Raw genomic sequence first — 18162 nt, forward strand, 5'->3', positions numbered from 1 at the left:
TCAAGTGGTAAAAACATGCCTCTGACTGAACTGTATAGAACACATGCATCTGCATATTTATATCCAGTTGAAGCTAAATCATAAAACACACACAATGGTAAATATTTTTTGTGGTGTAAATGTTGTGATACGATCAACAGCTACTCTCCTGAATTATTTTCCTTGAATTTTCTGACATTTTTTCTTGAGAACTACAGGCATTTCTAACTGCATTTTCCAATGTGACAGATTGTTGTCGTGGTTTCAACTTTAACTTCAAACTGCTTTTGCGTTCAAATACTATATGCAGATTTTGTTGTCACTAGGTATATTTTATAACTTAAAGCATTTCTGTGCAGTGAATGCACTTGGATTACAATAGCAGCGGTGATGCTGCGCCTTTTGCTTAGAAAATAGGCAGATTTAGCATTTGTAGTAGCAGAGGAAGGAAAGGAAAAAAAAAAAAAAGGCAGCACTTAGACACACTTTCTTCTTCTGACATCCTATTAAAATGGAACAAAATGTTCCTTGTTTCCCTGCGAAGTGTCCCGAAAGGCAGCCTGACTTACGCCATCGTTTCAAGCAGCCACTTCATCACCTGTGTGCTACAAATGGCTGTCCTGCTCAGCAGATGGTAGGTGTGAAGAATGGGTGGTGTAGTGTGAAATACGCTCCTGTTGTGTCATCCATGGATTCCCCAGAGCCAGGCTGGAGCAGGAACAGATGGACAATCCATCCTCTGGAGCACAGACCAAAGATTCCCAGATCTGGCTCCTCCAAGGTTGATGTCCAAATGGGCTGTGGCTTTGGTGGCTTGCTGTAATCATCCACCCTGGAAAAAACAGCTGCTGGGAGGTCTGGTTTGGTACCTCCTGGAGGTTTGGGTCTTGCAGATGCGGACAGGCTTATCACTACTCAAATGGACATGTCAAAATAGTGTTGTTAAGTCTCTTTTCTTGTAGTCACCTATCCTACTTCTGCTGGTTGCTTGTGCTTGATTCAAAAGAAAAAAGTTTAAAAACCTTCAGGATAGATCGATACTTAAATACTTTCACTAGCTAATATTTTTATTTATAGCCTTTTGTATGACAGCTGAAATCAATATCCCATGATACACGAAAGACTAGAGAGGGAAACTAGAAGATGCATCCAAACGGGGTAAGATATGGTTAGCTTTTTAATCCAGCTGACTTCACAAAGGAAAAGGCATTGAATCCAGATTTTGCCTAAAAGTGGGGTCAGATTCTGAGCAAACAGGAGGACTAAGCCCCGTACTTAGAGGAAGAAATGCAAGGGCTGAACAGATTGAATTCTCATCCAATTCACTGGAATAGGCACTCACATCTCCACACTGGATTATTGAATTGAGGCAGAAACCTCCCACCCATACACCTGTTGTAAATGACTATAGCTTTAAACTTTGCTTGCAAGGGGTGGAATCTCTGTCTTGAAATAATCTGGAAAAATATTTATGTCCTGAAGTGTAAAATAAAACTAAATAACTATTACTCACTGAGGAGCGGCATCCTGGCTGGCTGTGCCTTCTTTTTGTCTCTGATCATGCGGATGGTTGGAAGGGGACCTGAGAAATGGAACTTTTGCAGGAAAACCGAGGTCTGATTTCTTTTTTTTTTTTTTCAACAAAACAATTGAACTGGAGAACACAGAGAGTTGATTTGTTGCGTGCAATGAAACTTTGCACAGAAATTGCTGTAATTCTTAAAGATAGTTAAGCTACTTAATTATGTATGCTTTAAAAAAAAAATAATTCAAGAATTCAGGCTCATTCTATGATTTCCATAGCATTTTTCTTGAGTGGGGACCAATTTCTTTTCCCTTGCAAAAAAATGACTTTGTATGGGGCTCCCCTCGTGCCACCAGCCACCTTGAGGTGGCATTGCATAGGGGGTCTGCTCTGGCTGCTTTGTCTCCAGGGCTCCCGTGGTCTCCGTGGAGGTTTTGCACAGCCCTTGTGACTCTGTGTAGCACTAGGCAGCTCTGGGTTGTGTCCCACTCAAGATGTACAGGTTAATGCAACGTCTGCTGGGGGTACCACCAGCTCATCCTACTTGTAGGAAAGTCTCTCAAGGCTCTTGTCTTTCCCAGGAGATTTCTGGGGTAGGTGTGGGAAAGCCTTTGTGGGCTCAGAGATGTACGCTGCCTGGCAGAGCTTTAAAAATAAATAAAATAAAAATACAGATAAATATCTGGCTGAAGAACACAGACCCCATGAAGGATCATGCCTCAGCGAGGTGTCCGACCCCAGGCTATGGTCACTCCATGCCCTGGCAAATGCCTGGCCAGCTTGCAAACCTGGCCAGGAGACACTTGCCCCAGTTGCACTTTGCTGCTGATTGTGTGTGATGAAAAATACAGCACTCGGGAAAAGATAGGGTGTAATTAGAGTAAAGTTTTTTTTGTTATTACAGCGGTAGCGTTTGTATTTCTAAAGTCTTACCTGAAATTTGCTTATTGAACGGGGGTTTTTAGGGAATGCTTCTACTTAATTGTGTGAAACGTTTGTTGTTCACAGGGGTTTCTTCCTGTTCCAGTTGTTAAATATGTTAAAAATGTTACGTTAAAATATGAGGCATGGCGTTTGCTGGCTTTGGCGTGATTACCCTTCAGACAGCCAGGGCAGAATACTAATTGGAAACTATTATAGAGGGTCAAATCTGAGAGGAAAAAAAAAAAATCTCACACTGAAAAAAAAACAACCCTCTCACCAAAAAAAACCCAAACCCAAACCAAAATCTCTGTACTTTTTGGGTTTTTAATGTGGCTGCATCCGTATTTCAGGCAGAAATGGCAATTACTTCCCTGCACGGCCAGGTTTCCGTGGGTGCGTGGGAAGGCGCGGAGCAGTGGGTGAAGGAGCCATATGTGCTGTAGCTGCTCCATTACACCTGCTGTCAGTCGCGGTACTTTGATGGATACTTATTAATGTAAATAGCTTTTCATTCTTCCTATCTTTGTTCAGAAAGAAATGAAAGCACCTTTATTCCATCTTCCCCCCCCCCCCCCCCCTTAATTGGCATAATTGGTAGAAATGGGCCATTTGGTAGTGAAAACCCCTTTAGTACCTAAGTGAAATTACCAAATACTGTTTATCTACACAAGTGCCAGCAACTGAAATTAAAATGTTTAGTCATAACCTTTATCCTTTCCCCAGCAAATAATTTTTTTCATGTGTTCTTTCTGTTGTAGTACCCTCAAGTTCTTGTATTTCATCTCTACCACTTGCCTTTTTATATAGGAAGCCAGAGACCGTCAATATTTACATGATTTATTTACATATAGCACCAAGGAATATGGGGAACAGAGTCTCCTAGGGCTTTGACTGCAGCGTGCCGGGCTTTGAGGAAGCTGTTGTGGAACTTACAAACCAAACAAATAAACAAAAAAAAATTTCAATTTGTTAATTAAAGATGGAGCTTTTAAAGTGGTGGTGTTCAAGAACAGGCTCATGGGGTGTTTGATATTAATTCAGGGGGGAAAAAAGAAGAAAAACCAACCAGGGGAACCTGACTGAGCTGCAGTTTTGTGGACTGTGACTTCTCCTGCTGCTCGGTGGTGGTTCTTCTGACACATGTTTATATGGCAGAAAGGAATCCTGATGGACTAAAAATTATAAGTAAATGATAGTGTCCAAAATTTCAAAAAAATATTTTCAAAAAAAGTACAAGTCTAAACCTCTTTTGTTGTTCTGCTTTTCATTTGTGAATAGTGTTTCAAACTACCTGGTAGGATTCATTGCGTTGCCCTGGCAAGGAAAGCGCCATGGACTAAAAGACTCCCTGATCTACTGATCACAGGGAGCGGCGGCGTCCTGCATTCATCTAGTTTCTCTGTTAGGTTGTTTTTTTTATTTTGTTGTTCTGGTAAGTGTGAAGTGTTTCTCTGCTTCTTAAAGATTACGTTGATTTTCAGATCCCACATGCTGTTTGGTTTATTCAGTGTTTATGAGTTTTAATAAACCTGTGGCGCGGTGTTACCCCACTATCCAAGCGTGGGATGGGTTTCTCTTTTTTCTGCTGGGGAAAGGCGACTGTCTAGTGGGAGGATGATGTGTCCTGTCTTAATGAGAGGTTTTTAATGATTGAGTTCTACCATGGGATATGGAAATCAGATGTGCAGAATGGGCTGACGTTTCAAGTGTGCAGCTACAGTAAGCAGACTGTCGCGGGCTTTAATTTTGTTGATTACCATGGTTAGTGTAAACTCAAGTAGACAATTTCAGAAGTTTCAGGCTTGCACTCAGTCTTGGCAGATGCTTCTCTGTTCAGCATCGTCACGTTGGTGATTTAAGCTTAGAAAGATGCTGTCCCCACTTGTACCAGCGCAGAGGTGGGCTGGGAGGTGGTTGCAGCAGTACACGACAAACACCACTGCTTTGCAAACAGATATTGCTTCAGAAAACTTTGTGGAAGCTTTGCAGCCGGGAGAAGACATAGGGTGGACTTGGAGGGTTATTGGTATTCAGGGCAGCTGGGGTAAGGCTTACGGCTCTGGCTCAGCTGCGCAACGCTGCAGCCCGCTTTCTGTGGGAGGCTGGGTGAATAAGGTCCCTATTGTGCGCTCGAAGGGCGCCCGCTACAATGGGGCACTGTGGGGGGCTTCAGGGACCACTGCAGCCACAGCATGTGCCAGTGCCAGAATTAGCATTTCTAAGAAGCTGTTACCCATGGTAAAAGGTTATGGAGTGACGTCTGGGACTGCCCCCCAACTGTCTTTCGAAGTTGGTAATTGCGTTTTTCAGGACTTCACTGAAAACTATGGCAGACGTTTCCTTCTCCTGTTACCTGCCTCCCCTAGAGCTCAGGACCTGGAGTTTTTTCTTCCTGAAATTGTGCGTATTGAACCCTTGCCCAGCTCGAATCAGGTGGAGAGCTGGAAGGCACCAAAGAGAAATGTGAAATAAAACCTGTCTTGTTCCGGCTGGTTGTGGGAGTTTGCTGTCGGACGTGCCAACGTGGCTTTCTGTAGCTTGGCCAGGATTTGCCTGAACAAGCAAACGGGGAGCAGAAAGCAGTCATGCAGCCGTAATGGCGAGAGCAATGTGTAGAAGCTGTAGTAGAAAGTAAGAGAAGCAGGTTGGGGATGGGTTGGGTGAGGAGAGTCAGAGACTGGCTGTGTCCCTGAAGCAGTTGGCACGTTTGGTTGTTGTGTGCTTAAACAACAGCTTATTAAACCTTGGTACAGTTGTAACATCATTGAAATGAGTAAAGAGCCTTTCTCATCTTTAGTAGAGCTGGAAGAAATCCTTTTGTGTAGGGTCAGGGATGCTTTTTGTGCAAGCCAACCTCCTGGTATAAAGGGAAGAGTGATCAGAAGCAGGATATGGGGAAAAAAAAATCCTTCCTTCCTATAAGCCCCTTGACGTTCTCTTGGACTCCAACACTTTGTGTGGGGCCAGTTCAGCAACTCCCTGCTCTTCCTGGAGGACATGCACCATCTATCCTGGTACAGGCTTCACCTCCGTCAGCTGTGTGTCACCAGCCTCTTTGGGGGGGACAGGATCTGCAAGGTTGTGTCTGTATGTTCTTGTGGTGGGGCTTCTGTGGTTTTTTTTATTCTTCTTTGTTTTTTTTTTTTTTCTATTTACAAGCCTTAGTTTCTTTTGCATTTCCTTTGATCCTACTTTTTATCTAATACCACAAATCCAATCCAAACCCTCCCAACAATAGCCTTGAGTTTTGATTTTTTTCCCAGAACCTCAAATAGAGAAATGCGCCAGATGTGTGGTTACAACATAAACATGCCTCCCCAGTTAAGAGATGTAAATACCACTGTTAAAGAGCCTCCCCCACCATGCACCCCAGAAATCCTTGCCATGGAAAGGCGTTGAGCTGCCGGGGTGGCCAGGAGCAGGCAGAGCCTTGGCAAAAGTCCCCAAAGCCGCTCCCCCATCTGCACAGTATTATCCACATGAGTAGGTTATTTTTGTTGAAATCAACAGGACCGTATGGCAATATTCGGCTCTGAAATTATTTCAAATGGCTTCCCATGTAGTTACAACTCTATATTTACAATCTTGGTGATTTCAATTTGGAAACTTGTTCAAGTGAATAATATAATGCCGGACTGCTCCTTCTGTTTTCCCTGGGAGCTGGCAAACTTCTACAATTTAACTTCTATTATGAGGGAACTTCTCAGGTTGGGAATAGGACATCAGGGTGTCTTTGGATTTATTTGCTCGGTGTTTAAAATGGAGTGGAAGTTACTATTGCACAACGTTTTAATAAGTGACTGCATTTTGTGCACAGACTTCTAAGCTTTTCCTAGTCTCAGAAGATGTATTTAACAAGTGGGGTTTTTGTATAGTATTTCTGTTGTGGTTATACGGGTGAAGGGCTTGCCTTCCTGTGGGTGCTGTGCTGCTCCTCTTAACCCGGCTGTTAAAGCAGATGGTCAGCAGAGCTGGACGTGAACTTGGGCAATACACTGAAGAATGTGATGTCTGAGGGTCTCGAGGAGTGGTACAGATGTATCTGTTTAGTCATTACAGATACAGGTTAGTGAGACAAGAAAACGGTGTCCATGGTGAAACCAGGATTGCATGGCGAGCTTGGTGTGTGCCTTCCAGGAGTTTTGAGCCTCAGTGGACACCAGCTCTTGGGCCAGCTTGCCCAAAGGCAACAGGACCCCTCTGTCTTGGGTGACTGCGGTGATTTGACAGTGACGTGTTCTCTTCAACAGACCTGCAGTAGGAATTGGGTGTAAATTGATGCAGTTGGTACTGAGCCGCTTGCGTTCCCATCAAGCATCTTTGTGCAAGTAGCCAGGGAAGCTGGGTGTGAGAAGTCCAGCTTCTTGCACAGCCAAGGACCACCGATTCCAGCAGGAGAAGGGCAGAAGGGCTCTTCGTGAACTTGTTCCTTACACCAAGTGTGGTGGCTGACTCTGGGGTGGATACTTGGTGGTACCTTGACTTTGCTCTTTAACTGTATCTGGGCTTCTTCAGTGCTTACTCAGTGCTTTGGTGGTAGGGGGACCTGGGGGAGTACAGTCAGATGCCGTCGTTGGCCATGGTTAGATAATGATCTGGCTCTTGAGGGGCTTGAGGTAAGTGTGTTTCAGCTGCTGTGATAGCCTGGAGGGAGCGTCTTCGCCTTTACGGAGAGGTCTGGGGAGAGGAAAAGAGAGGAGTAAAGCACGGTGTAAAAACTATGGGTGGAAGAGAGCCAGAGACTTCTTGTCCTTTGGAGGATAAGTAGCTCAGAGCAGAATTAAGGAGGAGAAAATGTCCCTTGAGTGGAGTTACGACTGTTCAGCAGGAGACAGGTACACACTGAGGAGGAGAGGGAGTGGTAAGCCTTACCGGGGGCTTTCCTTCTGCCTCCTTGCTCCCATTGAAATACAGCATATGTTCAGGGAGCGCACAGGAACAAAACACTTAAAAGCTATATCCTTCCTTACAATGTGATGGGAAACTTCCCAATGTGTTAAGTTAAATATTGTAGCTAGCCCAGGGCAAGCGAATCTGCTGTTGTGGCGTGTCTGGAAGTGAGAGTGGTAGAGGGCTTACGCAAGGTGGTTGGGTTCCAGAGCAGAAATGGTATGGTTTTCCCCACAGAAACTTTTTTTTTTTCCATGAAACCTCAGCTGCTGGGTCACAGAATAAGCCCTTGGGATGCTTTATCCCCTTTCCCAGTGTGACCTGCCAGTCTTTGCTGGAGGCCAGCCTTGCATGGCCACTGAAGCCCAGGCAGACGAGCTCTGCTGTTCCCTGCGCTCAGTGAACAAAATGTGCTGAGTTGGTTCCTTTTTCTTCTTCTCCGCCCCCCCCCCACCCCCTACCCCCACCCCCCTCCTCTTTAGTTAGGAAATGCTCAGTCAATTGTTATTTGCTAGCTGGCAGAGGATGAGGGACTTTGAAGATATTTCTGCCCGAAGGACAGGTGTGATGAGAAATTACTGTACATGGGTGGCAAAAAGCCAGTTCTCAACTGAAAACTTTATAGCCTGCAAGTAAACCCATACAGAGACCTTGGGATGTTACTTGGAGATGTTTCTCCTAGGCTATATGGTACCTTTTAACTAGAATGATATTTAATGCTTTTTCGTTGGATCTTTATGCCTTTCAGAATGACTTCTGAATATTGACCTGCCACAAAAGCTGGTTCTCTTACGTTTTGGTTTTCAGGGAAAGCTCACTGTGTCATAATGCGGGCTTGAAAATATAATATTGAATTATATTTTGGTCCAGATAATTTGTGGGTGTAAATGAACATCAATGTCAAAGTCAAAACCTGACCCATCATGTATTGGGATTGATTTCCAAAACATGTGGAGCTCAAGTTTTAGTTGCTGTGAAATCAAAATCGTGCCTCTAGTGCTGACGGTAAAAATATGCTTAAATTAGAAGGTGCTCAAATGGAGACAAATCCAATGTACTGAGGCTTGTGATATATGACAAACTCCCATAAGAGAGGTTCATTTTCTAGCTAGTGATTTTTCTCAGGCTTTTTTTTTCCTCCAAGGTCTGGATTCTTCCTCGCCTTGAAGGGGTGCCAGCTTTTTTGTCCCTTTTTTTTTTTTCCCCCAACTCATAAAATAGCTTAGGCTGGAAGGGACCTCGGGAGGTCATCTAGTCTAGCCTCTCAATTTTTCTGTTACTGTAGTTGAGACAGACAGAGTTAAAAGAAAGTAAAACAAGGAAACCGTGATTTATTATGAAACGAAATGGAGTGTTTTTTTTCTGCTGGGAAGGCTGATGCATTAAGGGAGTGTGATGGGAGCAGTTTGATATTCATTGGTTATCCCTCACAACAGCAGTCTCGATTGCTCTTGGATGTTTTATGACTCAGATTATGCTCAGATTAGACTTTTTTTTTATCTTAATTCTTTTGGGTTTTTCAAAAAGCTGAAATGATGCATTCAGGGCACACAGTCCATTGGCTTTTCTGTGTGCTTCCATTGTGTAAGGAGGGAAGGGCTCTACATCTGCAGTGAAGTCCCCATTTGTTTCTTTAATGTTCACATACATTATTGTAGCACTGCAGTTTGTTTCCTTAATGAACACCATTCTGGTGTTCCCAGAAGCCTTTCACTAAATAGAAGTGGGAGAATTTTAATTTTAAGGATTGAACGAGAAACTGTCTGTCTTTGTTTTGTAAATGGGAATAGAGAGAACACTGTAATAAAGAGATTGTGCGCACGGTGATGGGAGGAGGATGCCACCAACTTATTTCCTTACCTGGGGGGTCTTGGGTATGCATCAGGAGATGCAGGCACACTTGTAAAGTGCTTTTTGGTGTTTGCTTTGCGGGGCCCTGGGTGGCCGCTCTGGACCACGGGACCTGCCCTGGCAGACGGGGCCCTGTGCAACCCAAGGCACAGCGGTAGCATCTGGTATGTTGAAGATGCTGTGCAAGGCTGCAGATGGGATGATAACCAACCACTAGAACAGACTCTGTAAAGTTATAGGAGTTTGCTGCTGGCGGGTACGTGCATGGTGTTTTTGGCAGTGGTATCACCCAATATGTTGCAGGAGATAACCGGCTCTCTGGGTGGGCTGTGCCAGATCAGTCCTGCTCATCCTTCAGTGCAAACACGGTTCTAGTTTCTAACAAAACCAGGAGAAAACAATTTGTCTGTGTATCATTAATGTAATTGATATTTATTACTTTCTTTACAAATTTCAGAATGTGTTTTGGTTTTGGATGCCGGGTTTAAATCACACCCGCAACAGGCGCTGCTGATTGTTTGTGTCTATTATATTGTCCTGATAAGCTTGGGCAATGGTTTTCACCTTCCTGATGCGAGTTATTGAGATTGATTGAAGCTCTATGCTTGTCCTATCCAAAATACTATGTAATTAATGTTTCATTATGCTAATGCATGCAAATTGAGTAGTATGCATTTGATGGGGAGGGGAGAGAACAAAAAGGATTAAAGAGTTCACCCTAAAGTACAAATTAATTTATTGCATTACTAAATGGCCTCCAAGGAAGGAGGAATGCATTTAAGAAATGAACAAATAGGAAAACAAAAAACCCCCTGTCTAAATGTTTTGTCTTACCCAGAAGTAGGTTTATTCCGAGCGCTGCCATGTGTGTTTGAGCAGCAGCGTTTGTGCTATAGGCTGGTCTGAGCTAGGATGCTCTTAAATTTAGCATAGAGTTGTCATTCATGCAGTCTGGGTTTTGTTTGTGTTTCTTTTTGGTTTTAATCCCCTTCACTTTCACTTCTTCCTCGGATCCGTTTTCCCTAAATGCATCGCCATTTCAGGGTGGGGGGGGGGGGGAATCAAACTGTTGAAATACTGGCTTTGTTTTTGCTCCTTCTGCCTGTCTCTCTGGCTTAAAGCTCTTCCAAGGGATTTTCTTTTTCACTAACTAATGTGTTCGTTTGGTATTTTAACAACTTATCTCTCCTCATTATTTCTTCATCCTGCTCTTTATTCTTTTACTCACCTGACATCTTTCTTTCTCTGTTGCATACCTTTCTGTGTCCTTGCCTTCTCCAGCTATTGCTCTCCTTTGCCCATTCATCTGAGCAGCGATGTCTGTTCCGTGGGCTTAGGTCTCCTTTGGGCAGCCTGACTTTTTTTCCACAATGACTAGTAAAAACCTGCATCTGGCCAGATCTGTGGGCCTTTTCGTGTTTATATTCCACTCAACTCTACCCTTTCAGCTGCCTTCTGCTTGGCTTGGATTCAGCGCTGGATTGATTGTTGTTGTTGTCTTCCTTTCTTTCCTTTCTTTCTCGAAGCTTCTTGGCTGTTCATTCCTTCGCTGCCCGGGGGTGGTGGTGAGATTTTCTCTTCCTCCTTATTCTTAGTGTTGCTCACTGCTCTGTCCTGATCTCCTTGTCCTCTCCCCCATGCATTTTTATGTTATCTAGGTGACTTAGTCTAATAACAACATGATTGAATAATTTAGTTGACTTGATTTTTGTTTTGTTTTCTGCCTCTACAGTTACATACCCAAAACTTACTTCTCTTTGTTCACCTATATTTAGTCCCGTATCTGCAGCCAGGTGTCTCTTCTGTCTTTTTTTCTGCTGGTCTGGACTGTGAAATCACAGCATGGTTTGGGTCTGGAGGGACCTCAAAGCCCCCCCGGCCACCCCCTGCACCTCCCCCCAGCCCAGGTGGGTCCCAGCCCCAGCCTGGCCGTGGGCACTGCCGGGGACGGGGCACCCACAGCTGCCCCGGGCAGCCTCTGCCGGCGCCTCCCACCCTCACAGGGAGCAATTCCTTCCCAGTACCCAGGATAAATCTCCCCTCTTCCAGTGCAAACCCATTCCCCCTTGTCCTATCGCTACAGGCCCTGGTACAAAGCCCCTCTCCGGCTTCCCTGTCAGCTCCTTTAGGTGCTGGAAGGTGCTCAAAGGTCTCCCTGGAGCTTTCTCCAGGCTGAACCACCCCAGCTCTCCCAGCCGGTCCTCCCAAGCAGAGGTGCTCCAGCTCCTTATCCTCCCCATGGTCTCCTCTGGACTTGCTCCAACAGCTCCATGTCCTTCCTATGCTGGGGGCTCCAGAGCAGGATGCAGCGCTGCAGGTTGGGTCTCGCCAGAGCAGAGGGGTAGAATCCCTTCTACCGAAACCCATCTGTGGGATGCAGCGGATGGAAGTGCTGTCAGGAGGAGGCTGGAGCTTTGAAGAACCAGTGGAGGAATATCTCTTTCATAACTTACTAGACGAAGCTGTTGCACTGTAGGTCTCAGAGACGTGAGAGAAGGCCGCTTTTGGCATACTGTGCCTGTCGGGATGGAGTTTCAGCCCTGTTCCCTAGGGCCATGTTCAGCTGACTCCTCAAATCCACTATTTTGGAACTTCTGATTGGCAAAGCTGAAATGTGCTATGTTTTGGATATCTACTTAATGGTTGTGAGAGCAATTTTTTTATCAGAAAGACGGTATCTGCTGGGGAGAATGCAGAAACCAGCAACACGCTGGTGATGTGACGTACCTTGGAAACAAACTTAACGCAGCCTTCTCTCCACTGGAGGCTTCTCCCAAGACCTTGCTGAAAACTTAATGGGGTTTTTCACAATTATGGTAATAGCCTAGTCGGTAATACTACTTTCAGATGCCTTAGAACAGTTATTCTCCAGGAGTTTGCATGTTGGCTATGCTTTTACATTTGTTTAATCTTGAGAAGTATGTTAAATGTGATACATGGGAAGTACCAACGATGCTGGGCTTCTGTCCATAGGTGCAGTGCTGTATCTTTTTTCTTTCTTTGTGGGACTCATATATGCAAATTGGCAAGTGCAGGTACTGGTTGTATCGAGGCAAGCTGACAAAACCCAACAAACGATATGATTTTCTGGTAATGTAATTAAAGCATTTGAAGCAAAAGCACATAGCGGGGGGAAAAAATGCACTGTGAAGTCAGCACAATTCATTGTTCAGCAGTTTTCTCTGGGTGCTCAAAATAAAAATCCAATTTGCTGTTGTCGTCAAGAAAACACCAGGCTCTCTAGGTTTTGCACAGGTAGCAGCGAGGTCTGCAGAGGCTGCTACCTGAAGTTCTGGAAGGCTTTGGACCAGAAGAGATGCTGTTATCTTGCTGCTGTGAACAAATCTCAGTCCTCCCCAGATGTGCTGTGCATCCTCTGTGCTGTATGGAAAATGATGCTTTCACTTTGTTCCAGGGATAACGATCTTCTGAATTTGTTCCCATGAACTGGTAGTTGAAATTGGTTTATAAGCTTGAAGAAGTGGTGTGTGTACTGCAGGGCTTTTTGGTTGGGGAGACTGGACTTTGTTCATCAAGCTGAATTGGCTAAAATTAGGCACTGAGAATCGCTCATACTGTGCTAAGGCAAGCGTGCCTGCCCCTGGCATCAGATGATCTGCTCCGACACCATGAGCTCTGTCTCCAGAGGCTGCCACAGACAGAGTTTCACTGAGTGCACGAGCCTGGCAAGCAAACTGTGGGTGCATGTAGTTGAAATAATTTTATATAGCCTAGCCAGTGTGCCTTCTCTGCCCACACCGGGTTAACAGCAGGCAGCTGCTGGCCGCCTTGGTCTTTTTTTCTTCAATAGTTGTGCTCTTGCCTTCTGCCTTGTGCTTTGATGTTCAGTTCCAAGGAATCTGATCTGGCAGAGGAGAGTGATTTTTCTTTTTAAGGGTCAGTAGGGCAAGCTGGCTCTTGCATCTTCCCACTTGCTGGAGCCGAAGTGAGAGAAGCCCGGGTGGAGTAGGGGAAGGAGTGCCCCATTTGTGGCCAGAGATCACCTGGTCACCTATGGAGCTGCTCTCCCATTGAGTGGGCTATCCCCAATATTGTTGCTGGGGAAGGAGTCAGATGGGGTCCAATCGCTAAGTGCTTTCAGAGCCCTCAGTAGTCAGAGGGGTGGTGGAAAGGAGCATCTGTGAGTGTGTGCACGCTCATTCCATCAAAGTTCGTTTAACCTCTGCGGCCTGGCTACATCTGAGCACTGAGTGTGTGAGGTGATGTGGCAAACCCAAGTGTTGCATTGTGGGTCACTTGGTCTCATATACATGGACCTTTGCTTGTTTGGTTTGCGAACAGGTTCGTTTACTTTTGCTTTATGCGACAGATTTTAAAATAGAAGGGTGTCTTGAACATGGAACACAGGATGATGGATTTATTCCGTGCTCTTGGACTTGGCCCTGCTAAAGCCCTTTTTCTAGGTGTTGCTCATCAATCATACCCAGCAAAAGTTCTTTGTAACTGATGTTTTGGGCACTCTGGATGTAAGCAGTGGGATACTGCGTTGTGGAGGTGGACTACCCTAAGTGATAACCCCCCCCCCCCCCCCCCCCCCCCCCCCCCCCGAACACCTTGGTTTTATCAAACTAACGCTTTCAAGTAAAACTCAGCCGGCCGGTTGCCACGTGTTTGTACCAATTCAATGAATATGGCAGAGTTATAATGGAGTAGTTACAAGCACTTTTACCTCAATGCAGTCCAAAATTCTGTGATAGCACAACTTAAATATTCAATCATCTTGGAACGTCATGACAAAGTCCTGATAAAAATTACGTATTCATTTTTACATAAATGAACATACATTTTACATAAAAAATTGAACAGTGTTGCAGTGTACCACGTGTGTTGCATTGTACATTTCTTGGAGCAGGAGTTTTTATTTCAACATCTGAACATCAAATGCAGGCGTGAGGCAAGAGGCAAGATTTTCAAAATTTCATAGAGCCGAAATGAAATATTTAGCACCCCAGAAGGCACATCATAAGTTATAATAAAAACATTAAAGAGGAGAACTCTTGTTTTAATATATATTAAGCTTCATGTTAGTGTATTTTGGGCAGACAGACAAAAAAACTGTATCAAGTTTTGCTGTGTATGCTGCGTTACCTAAGCATGTAAATAAATGCTTAGTAGCCTGGCCATTAAGCTAATATATGCAGGCTCTGCAGATGAAGGGGGGGGGGAGGGGGAATCCTCTGAGAAAATGTATACTCTGAGTGTCCATAAATACACTTCACTGTAATAGACTTAGTTCAGCTACAGTGCTCTGCTACCAAATTTCAGTTAGACTTGGGGGGTATTTCTGCATCCACGGATTTCAAATGGTCTGTGTGCAGAAGTCTTATTTCTTAATCTTTATTTGGAAAAGAAGAAGGCTCCAGGGGTGGCCCAGTCAAATGCTTTTGCAACTGTGACATCTCTTCCCTCTCTATAATGGAAGCAACTGATGCAGAACATGAAGGGGAAAAAAAACCCCATCCTGGAAGATGGCATTCCACAAAGCCGGAACAGAAAGTGGAGGATTCAAAGCAAGGGACTGATTAAGCAGCACATTGGAGATCATCTTTTAAATGTTAATTTCTTCTATGGCCTGGAGAATGATAACCTTGGAAGTTACTCTGATGTTACCTGTCAGGGCAAGAAGCCCATTAGTTTTATTCCTGTCTCACAAAGCAGGTCATCGAACAGGGTAACATCTGGGTGGCTAAAGCAGTGAGGTACTGATGCTGGGGGTCTTTCACCTGACTTTTCGTTTTCCTCTTTTCTTTGGCTAAAGGATGCTCAGGTTTGCAGGACTCTTTTTAACGCCCTTGAAGTCCTCAAATGTGAGAGTGCTGGACCTTAACAGAGAGCTGTGAGTGTGCATGTAGAAGGTGGAGCAACCATAAGGGCGCTTCCCTTTCTTATCCTGACTTGTAAAGCCTCTGGGAGGGAGTCCCAGGGAAGGCAGGGGGTCCCAGGCAGCTGCAGGGATGTCCCTGCTGTGGTGCAGGTGGTGGATGAAAGGGTTAATAACCACTATGGGTGTGGGTTGGGTTCTGTAAACTAGGGAGCATCAGCCTGGGGCTGGGTGTAGATGTGGACAAGGGCGTTTTCCACATCTCTGTGACTACTGAAGTCCATGGCCTTTTCTTAGTTGTTTAATGACTTGGAATTCTGAGGGGTTGTAAGTAGGTGCTGATGGAAAACTTCAGGGCATTGGCAAAAACAAACAAACAGACAGGGAGAGACCCGCTCCCTCTGGGAGAAAACCTGGGAGTGAAAAACACAAGCACATTCTACAGCTTTAGTAGAGCTCTTAATGTTTATTTCTCCTGCCTGGGTGCTGCCTTTTTTTTTTCCTTTCTTTTTTTTTTTTTCTCCTTGCCTTCTCTTTCGGTTGAGCTATTGCAGTGGGGCTTAAATTGTAGATTTAGCATCTCTTTTAAAACTGGTCCGTTTCTGAGCACGTATGAAGATGGCCAAGTAGCTTGATGTTGCAGCTGTTTGAGAGAGGAGACACCCTAATGTGCAATGGCAAAGGAGCTGCCTCAGGGCTTGGAGGGATATTAAAGAACATTTTGATCATCTTTACCTTTCCAGCTTTGAAAAAGCCATGCAATAGTAGCTGGAGAGGCAGTTTTGGAAGTGGCGCTCCCCAGTCTGCAAAACATGGGAAGAGAAAACACGCTGCAGTGAGTGCCCTGGGAGGAAAGGCATCCTGAAGCTGGAGGGTTGTTTTGATCACCTTCTTGGGGTGCGGGGAGTTTTGGCAGCAGGGACCCAAAGGGTGTGGAGGAGCAGCGTGGGTGTGGGGTGCTTTGCCCCACTTCCTTGGCTGCCTGCCCCTGGGGTGGCAGTGGCAGGGGCAGTGCGTGGCTGGGGCTTGGGCACCAACTGAAATCTTGGTGTTTTTAAGCAAGACTAGTACTATATAGGAGAGAAGCGATCCAAGGAAATGCTTTTTAGGTTTGCCTTAAGCCTCAAAGTACACCTACCATCAGGAAAAGTAGGGGGAGAGGTTGCAATTTTTGGTGTTTTTTTGCAATTCTTCCCTAGGCTCAGTTCTGTTTCGAGGTATGTGTATGGATGTCCACACCTAAGCATGTGCTGTCATTGGTGAAGATAAAATTAATACAGAAATCTTCGCTCAGAAATTCACATTTCCATGGGAAGAAGCCCCCAATAATAAGAAACATTAAGTAAGCTTTTTTTTTTTAAGCATAGTGTTGGAATAGTCTTGGCAGTTTGGCTGTTACAGTGTGGTCAAAGAACCTTTATGAGCTGTGCTAGCAAAGCTGGGTTTCTTGTGGCAAGTTTAAAACTCTTCTTAATTTCATATGTGGATCTTCTGGTGTGTGGGTTTGTTTTTTTTTTTTTTTCAGGTGACAGTCCTTAGTTTTAAGCACCTAGAAGGTGGGTGGGAGGTGTGATGGGATCTAATCAAGTCTGAGATTTCTCTCCCTTAATTCAATGAAGGCTGCAGCTGTTTATCCTGGCTTATATTGTGAAATCAATTACTTTTTTTTTTTTTAGGTGCTGAAATAGGTTTATGTATAAGATGTAGTGTATTCCTTATACACTGGTCTAGAGGAGTCAGGTTTAGTGTTTGCTGCTTGAGGTAGAAATGGAGGAGAAGATTCTGGTGAAGTCAAGGGTGCAATGCCATGATGTGGTATTGGGAGAGCTCTCCAGGCTGCCCTGACTTCAGGTGTAATGTTGTAGTTGGGCTCATGCAAATAGGTGGTAATGGGTTTTCAAGTACTTTTCTACCTTTTTTTCCCTTCAGCACTGACCTTCTACAAAAACATGGCTGTTGGATTCTTACCCTTCCAAGCAACATCTTCTGAAAAGACATGGTCGTTTTTGTTCAGTTTCTAAGGTGTCACCATTACCTCTATCTTCCGGAATAATATTTCCAAGAAGATTTGAATTTTCCTCACATTCAGAAAGCTTTCCAGGTTATTCAAGCTGTTAGGTTCCTTGTAGTCAAGCAATTTAAGTTAAATACGCCTTTTGCAGAGGATGTGAATAGCTGAAATTGCAAGTGAACTGCAAGGGTAATTGCATGAAAAGAAAGTTAATCTTTGTTTAACTTCTGTAACTTCTGCATTTGCTGCACTGGAAGCTGTCATAACCCCATTTCTCCTGCAGCAGTGGATTATTTACTTGTGATAATAGCCGCATAAAATCATTAACATGCTGTCATAAACAGCTGTGTTAAACTGTGTTACAAGTCTTGGTGGCGTAAATAAATGTCCAAGCAGAAGCGCTGTGATTTACCAACAGAACGCAGTTGCCTTTGGGAGCAGGGAAGGTAACACGGGCTTAAGATAACTCTTAAGGTAACTCCATTGTAAATATATTTCTGTAATGTTACCCGTGTTCTGGAGCAAAAGTGCCATGTGCCGATGTGCAGCTTTGGGTCGTAGTTTTGATGTGTTTTTTCCAGTAGCTGGAATCGGAGCATTAAGACAGATGGAAAAACAAATCGAGATTAGACTGTTCTTCTCGGTGTCATTAGACAATAGATTTTATTCTGAGTTCTTGTGGTGCTATTGTTACTGTGCTTGAAACTGTACAACTTGGAAGCTTCAACTCTTGTGTTCTCCTTTTGCTAGATCTTACTCATTTATTTGAAGCCACAACTCTTGTTTATATGCTTTGAAGTGGAATCTGGTACCTGGCCCCTTTGGTTAGTGTCTGAGTGGAATGAGGTACTTGACAATAAAATTAATTTCTATAAAGGAAATACTGAGTAGCTATTTATGCATTGTTATACATATATTCATAGGAAGCTTTGGTTTGAGGTACAAAGTAGAAATCATATTTTTTGAAATGAAACATTTATTTATTGAAATAGTTAAGAAATAAAAGGGTTTGTGGATCTTTATCAGGCTCCTTATCATGTAAGTTTTTGTTTTCACTTGCTTTATAAAGCAAAAGGATTCATTTGATGAAGAGGGGGAGGGAAAAAAGCCATTTTTGCATTCATATGCAGCTGTTCCAAA

General features: G+C 44.2%; 1 protein-coding gene across 1 annotated transcript in view; it reads left to right on the forward strand.

Annotated features, from left to right (window-relative positions):
- The window catches only part of DCC (DCC netrin 1 receptor), a 558365-nt gene that overhangs the window by 192005 nt on the left and 348198 nt on the right, over nucleotides 1-18162 (forward strand). The window lies entirely within an intron of this gene.

Source organism: Falco peregrinus, chromosome Z, assembly GCF_023634155.1.
Source record: "Falco peregrinus isolate bFalPer1 chromosome Z, bFalPer1.pri, whole genome shotgun sequence".
NCBI classification, from domain to species: Eukaryota; Metazoa; Chordata; class Aves; order Falconiformes; family Falconidae; genus Falco; species Falco peregrinus.